Genomic DNA, 7,188 nt, shown 5'->3' on the forward strand with positions numbered 1-7,188 from the left:
TAGCCCTGGAAGCTTGGCATCTTTTCGAAGATAAGTGATTGTATTTTATATTCCACCTCTGCTCGCTTGTCCCAAAAAAAAAAACACACACAACTCTCAGCTGGTATTTGCGTTCACGCCTCGTCCCGTCCGAGTGACCCGAACGACGAAAGACATAACACCCGGGGTCCTGAGACTAGCGCACCATCGTGAATGAATTTCAATTAAAGTCGCAATAAAATTTACCATCTCGTTTTTTTTCCTAATTCCACCGTTTGCGCTTCGGAACGGGGAACAAAACAAAAACACACAATCAGCTACAGAGACCGCGGGAGCGGGACAAAACAAGGCAGAAACAAAAATTTGATTATTTACGTTGAAATTTCTCATTATAAATTTTTCAGCTCGTAAATGAAGCTCTCTAACCTGTTGGATTGTTTTGAAAGTGATATAAAACGGGTAAACAGCAACAACACACGGCAATAAAAACTCGGCACAGTGACACATGGACCTAGCGCACGACGACGTTCGATGGTGATGACTCAAAATGGAGACCATCAATCGAAGCGGGCCGGTGCTTTTGGGTGTTTTACGGGTGAAAAATAAATCTTTGGTAATATCTTTCAGGTACTGGGAACGTTAGTTCACTGTCAAAATATGACAGAAAAGGTGCGATGGGAAACCGTTTATGCTTAACATTGATTTATTGACGTTTGCATGGAGGTTTCTCGAGATTTCTTTCCAACCACTCGGTTGAAAGTTTTCAAAACACTCGGAGGCAGTGAGTCATCGCCATTGCCCGTGTGGACGTTGGGGATACGGTCAAAACCGGCCGATGCCGGCACGAAGTCGCACCCGCGAACCGATAGCGATCTTTTTCACCTTCAAAGAGCCGGTCATTGGACTGACTGGGGATCGCGATTTTAAATTCAAACCACAATCATCGAGTCTCGAAGCTCGATGCTGATCGCGGCGCATCACATGACACACGTGGGAGGGCAAGAGCGGGGTGAACACAGGCGACGAAGCGCACACCAGAAGGTGTCTTGAGGCTGCCTTGAGGTCCGTCACGATGGCCCAGCAGCCGTAAGCGCAGGAGCAGCAGCAACGGCGAGGTAGAAAACTTATCAAATCCCTCACATCTATTGTACATGTGTACGACCAGAAAGATGAAATCCAATTAAATCAGATTTATCCGCATGATTTATTGGACGCAGATCAAAAGGCAGCGCTCGCTTCGTTCGTGATTTCTGCGTCTCATCGCCGTGTCCCGCACCCGTCACACGGGTGCGCACAGGATTGACCTGCGCCACGCGAGACGCGAACACCGGTGGCGGTGAAGGAAATCAAAGAAGGAAAATTTATATTTTATGCGAAAAATAAAACATGTGACATGAGTCACAAATTGGTTTCGCTTCCTTCCCGTTGGGAGCGTTGCTTGGCGTCGACGGCCCAGGGACGACACAGGAGCTGGTCGGCTGATCTGCGGTTGACAAGTTTGTCGGGACATCGTTCGGGGAATTAGCACGGATCGCGTGGCACCGGTGAGTGATCAAAATGAAGTTAGCTTCGCTGAAGGAACCGGGCGTGGAAAGTGGATCAATGCAGGCACGTATGTTTCACACGAGTTGCAGCTTCACGTTAACTGCGTTGGCACGGGATCATTTCATTATTTTTCTTTCGGAACTGTCGTACATCAGCACCAGCAAGGCAAGCTGTAAATAAGGCTGTCAGTGTAATTATTTTTTCGATTAAATTTAGCTCCTTTCCCAGCGCCAACCGGCCGAATCCCTCTCGTTGTATGGTCCATTTCCCGAAAATCCATTTTCTCACATAAACCACACTCGTCTGTCACAAGTGTCCACAGTGTAACCACCACTTAAATACGCTAACAATCGATTGCACTTTGGGCTGACGGTGCCAAGAAGAAAGCCAGGACTCGCGCACCCCATTGCCGGTCATTAGCCATCACTGTTTGCAGGCGCACAATTCTGCCATCCGAACGTCTCACTCACGAGCCCGCAGCTGGGTCGCGAAGTGGATTGGACCATGTTAATTCCCTCTCACACCTTGGTCTCCGGTGATGCTGCCGAAGCAAGATTAAACATTGCGCCATTAGAGATAAAAAGATGTAAATACTAATTATTGCATTCGGAAAAAGAGCAAAAGTTAGTTCCCCTCGTTTCGATGGTCGCGTGGTTCGGGGTGTCCGAATTCCAGATGGGATAACTTTTTTTTCCTTTTATTCCACTTCCTTCCTTTGCCGTAAAATCCTGACAACGATCGTTGCGCTGCTGCATTTTATTCAAGATTTCTGTGTTGATTTTTTTTTGTCGTCTTTCCATCCCCAGCCACGTGAGCAGAAGCCCATTGAAGGGACAGCAGGGAAACGACAAAGAAGCAGCTTAAGAAAAACTTTCCCGTTTTCCGTTTATTTTTTTTTTTTGTTTTTGGCCGCCACCCACCCTAAATGGCTCGTCGAAGTTGTTGGCCACCAAGTACGGCTTACATGCAAACATGCGCTCGGAGTGATTCATGTAAAATCTCTCCACTTGGCCGCATTTTGCTACGGGTGTCTTTTTTTTTTTACTGTTCAGTCGCTCTATCCTCGCTGACGGCCTACCGTCTTCAGCATCCGTCAAGCGCGCCAATATTAGCCATGAATTTATAATCCATGAAAATGCTTGTGGCTTTTCTTGCGTTTGGTTCGGTGTTTGGGAGTGTGGGTTGCCTGTTTTTTTCTCCATTCCTGAGTCCCTACGCCTGGGCTCTAATTCATTCGCCTCATTCTGCCTGACCGGAAGCTATGCTCAGGATCACGCAAGGGAGAGGGATATGGCGCGATGTAGCAGGGTGAAGAATTTTCACCACCGGTGAATCGAACTCATCTCCGGTTACCGTTGCAGGGGATCCGAGGTACGGCAAGAGGATGTTCGCTAAAGTTACGAGAGGGAGGGAAGACTTGAACGACTTTTTTTTTCGCCTGGAACGTGTGTCCGGGAATGAGGACAAAAACTCGCCCCGAAGAACGCCGAAGCCTTACCGATTTGACGCACACGCTCCTAGAATTCGCCCCCCTGGCCCAACGCTCACGTGCGAGTGCTTTTCACGGTGAAAGTGTCAGGTTTCGATCGGAGGCGTTTTATGTGCCAGTTTTTTTCTTCCTTCGCTCATGTTTCTACTTGCCCTGCACCGGGAAGTTCCTTTCGGTGTTTGCTAAATACTTGAAGCACTTTAGACTAGGCGTGAAAAATGACAGTTAAATTGAATTGTTAAATGGTCGCGTGTTGTGTCACCTTTTTTTTCGCGCCGGCTTTTTCGTTTACTCATGGCTTGTTACTAGCCGATTAGAAAATGGCAGGCGGGATAGATGTCAAATTGAGAACTCATCAATCTTGGGTAATTAACGAGCATCTGTAGACTCTTGGACGAGTTTTGAATTCAATCTTGCATTGGAAGTTTGCTGTTTTACAACGAATAGCAGATTAATTGTTAAGAAATGCTTGGCAAGAGTTCCTCAAGATGCAACCAAACTTCAAGAAGCAGAACAGCTCATCCTAAGAAATGGCTTCGGGAACAACTTGGATGCACTGATCCACGAAAGAAAACATAGCCAGATAAGGAGCGAATGTAATCGGTATGATTTAGTACGGTTTGTCCGACTGACTCACAAAGCCATCTTCCGCATGACAAGTGACCGTTAAGACGGCGCTCCTAGGCTGGGCCCACGGTCCAACCCCTTCTCGCGCGCCGACTCGACCCGATCTTCCAAACTGCTAAAAGATCGCCCCAACGACAAGCAACATTTAATCCGTCGCACCAGTAGCGGGAGGCGTTGCTCGGGCAATCAACGCACCGGAGCCACCTTTTCTGGGCCGTTAATTAGAATTTCAAATCAATTTCCAACCGGGGCCGCCGCACGGGAAGATCCATGACGCCGTTTACCATGCGACGTTCGTTGTTTAGTGTTTGTTTTTGTGCAAAAGCTACCGGGCGCTGGAACGATGAGGAAACTTTTATTTTAAACCATTCGGCGACCGGTTGCGTTCTCTCACCTTCCGCTCATTGCATACGGTTCAAACAAACAAACAATACTGACCCACCACGCTAGGGATGTAAAAGAAACGAAACAATCAACCAAATTTGCCATCATCCACCACCAGACGGGCGACTCTTTCTAATATATTCGTCAATGAAAACGCGTGCGCTCGCACGTTCTTCATGCCTTCGCTCATGTTTTGTGGGGCGGGTGCAGAAGCTACGAAAAAGAACGATAATTTATAAACGCAAGCAAAAGATAAAGCACCAAGCGGGCAAACGCATTCGCCGGCGAGGATGCGAAATTTGTGCAAATTGTTGAGCCGCACAGGTGCGACGTGCTAACGACGAGTGTTGCAGTGGAATTTATACGACCTGTCAGAAAACACTTAACACTCGTCGCCACGGCCACAACTGCAGCCGCGCGCAGTTGAATTGTACGGCTCGGTATCATCGGTTAAGTGATGATTAACAGATCTTGCCGGCGGGAAGAAACGAGAGCATATTTTTCCGGTTCCTGCACAGCAGCCCACGTGACCGGAAGTTTTGTTGCGGATTCAGCGGCAGTGCCATTTGGTACAGATTTTACGAGTTTGCAAGTTACATATGTTGAGCGAAGTATTGTTTTGCTTGATGTTACACAATTTCAAGTAAGTCACATGAAAAGAATAACGCATGGATGCAGTGTTTCTACTCCGACATGTGCAATGCTTTATGGTAGTTTATGGAAGAATTCAGGCTTGAGATGCAACTGTCATTACTTGAGTATTATATTATAGGGAATTCCATGAATATCTCAGGGAACCGCCCATTGCCAATTTCAACAGGAGCACCTAAACGAATTCATTCAGTGGCAATTTAGTATAAGTTTGTCTGGAAATCGCTTATCTAGATCCAACGTTGTCTTATGGTGACGTTGTCTTCAAGGTTTAGTTCTTGCAGCAAATTCTGAATCTTCGATTCGGTATATCGCGCAAACCCAACGACATGGTGACGCTCGTGCTCTGTCATCGAACCATGGAACTGACATCCCGAAAACATTGCCAACAACGACATGTGACAATGGAATCCCAATGGAGAGATGGAACGAGACAGCCAACGGGCAGCCGTCGTGCCATGCCGTGCGCTTTTCACTCTTCGCAGGCATCTCGCGACTCGTGCCCAAGCGGGTAGGACACTCAGTCTCGTCCATCGAATCGCCGCATTCAGCTTCTTCGGGGTTCGCTGCGGCCCAGTGTGCCCGGTCACAGTACGCGGCAGTAATAAAATATGGTCCAAGATATTTATTGTTTAGCGAAGCCCCAGCCATGGCACACCATGCACTGGGAACCGGGACCAAGAGACCGGGGACGCCCGATGAGTTCACTTCCTATTCACGGCCCCCGAGCGCACCGTTCGGTAGGAAATGGGAATTGATGACCCTCAACACTGGTAGCATGGCACAGTCGGTAGTAACCGAGAGGACAGCCTGGGCAGCATCAGACTGGGAGGCTGACCTTTTATGCGATGCACAAGACAAGATACGCGGGCACCGTGGCGATGAACACACACACACACACACACACATCCTTGTGCTCACGCTTCGCCAATCACACCCGGTACAAGGGAACGGGGATGGCGGGAAGCGAACCTGAGGAAGAACAAATTAACAACAACGGCTGCGAACAAGGACATCTCATTGGAACATTGGCGTGGCAGCATCAACATATCAGCAACCGTTCCGGCATTCGCTACCGGACTGTCAAGGCAAAAGTCGAACATTTATTGTCGTCGTCCCGGGGTCCGTAGATATGCTTCTTCAGATTGTGCGCTCGCCTTCTCCAAGGATCTTCCCTTTTGCGATCCTCGCTTCGATATCTGCACTTCTCACCATTTCCAAACGCAAACCACACATTTTCACCGACCGGGTTTTTTCGCTTTGGTTTTGTTTGTGTATTCATTTGCCATTTCGCTTTCGAAGTATTTATTGTCAATGTCTTCGCGCGTTGAGCCGTCGTAAGTTAAGCTGTACATGAGACGTCTTCATACGCTGCCGCCGAACAGTGGTTGGGCGTTGTATTGTGTGTTTTTCTTGTGGGTAGAACGATTTTCCTCCCGGGGTTCGGGGCCAGAACACACCGTGTTTGAGATGTTTATGGGGCGGGTTTTAGTGAACTGTGGTGCAACATAGATCATAGATTAATCTTTGCGATCGCAATGAAGCAAATGCGTGCGACGCTCGGTGCAGCATTGCGGATGCAATTAGCGCTCAAAGCTGTAGAGGAATATTTTCAATTTCTTCCACTAGCAAAATGCGTTGCCTTGAGAGTGAAAAACATTCGAAAGCCAACACACAGTTGCACCAATCATTGAATGAGCAGCACAACGATTTCTAGCCGGTCGCAGGGAAAACTACGAATTATGAATAAAATATCAACAGATCATCATAATCGGTCGGTCCTCGGGAAATCTTATTCGGCCCGCGAATGAAACGTCGAACCGCGGCTTCACCAGACAGAAGAAAAGTGGCCCACAATCGGCTCAGAGGCCGCAAGGAATCTCATGGTGTATGAATTATTTGAAAGAATAAATTTTCGCTTCGCTGCTTTATGACATGTTCCAGTTGGTGTGCGTGCACCTGTTGCTGTACCTTGTTGTACCGTGTACCTCGTGTATTTCCCTTCCCATCCGCCATCCGTCGCGCAACAAGTCCACGACGGTAATAAACAACGGATTATTACCCTGTCTTGATTCGGTAAGTGGAGCATCTTTCAATGGCCGATCGTAAACTCTGCCTTCAATGTGGATTTGCATTAATGCATCATTGAGTCAACCCGCGCGGGTTGGTCAGTTGGAAACAAACCCCCTCCCCAGTTGGGTTTCCATCCGTCGCCACTGACGAACATTTTGCCATTTGTTTAATTATTAATCATCGCGCTCCGAAATGAACGAAACGAACGCACATCACCCCTCCTGGTCAGTACATCTAGTTTTGCCATTTTGATGCAAATTGATTTTACATCTGGACAATGTGAAACATGGCCCGGGCAAGGTTTGCTAGCGCGAGAGAAACAACCCTCCATTGTGTGATGTTCAGGTGTTTGTAAAGTTTTTTTTTTCTTCAAACACCCACCGCTGTTACGTGTTATGGGGCGGGTCGTTCAACGTGACCGGGAGTTAAAAGAAAGAAGC

This window comes from Anopheles marshallii, chromosome 2 (genome assembly GCF_943734725.1).
Source record: "Anopheles marshallii chromosome 2, idAnoMarsDA_429_01, whole genome shotgun sequence".
Classification (NCBI taxonomy): Eukaryota; Metazoa; Arthropoda; class Insecta; order Diptera; family Culicidae; genus Anopheles; species Anopheles marshallii.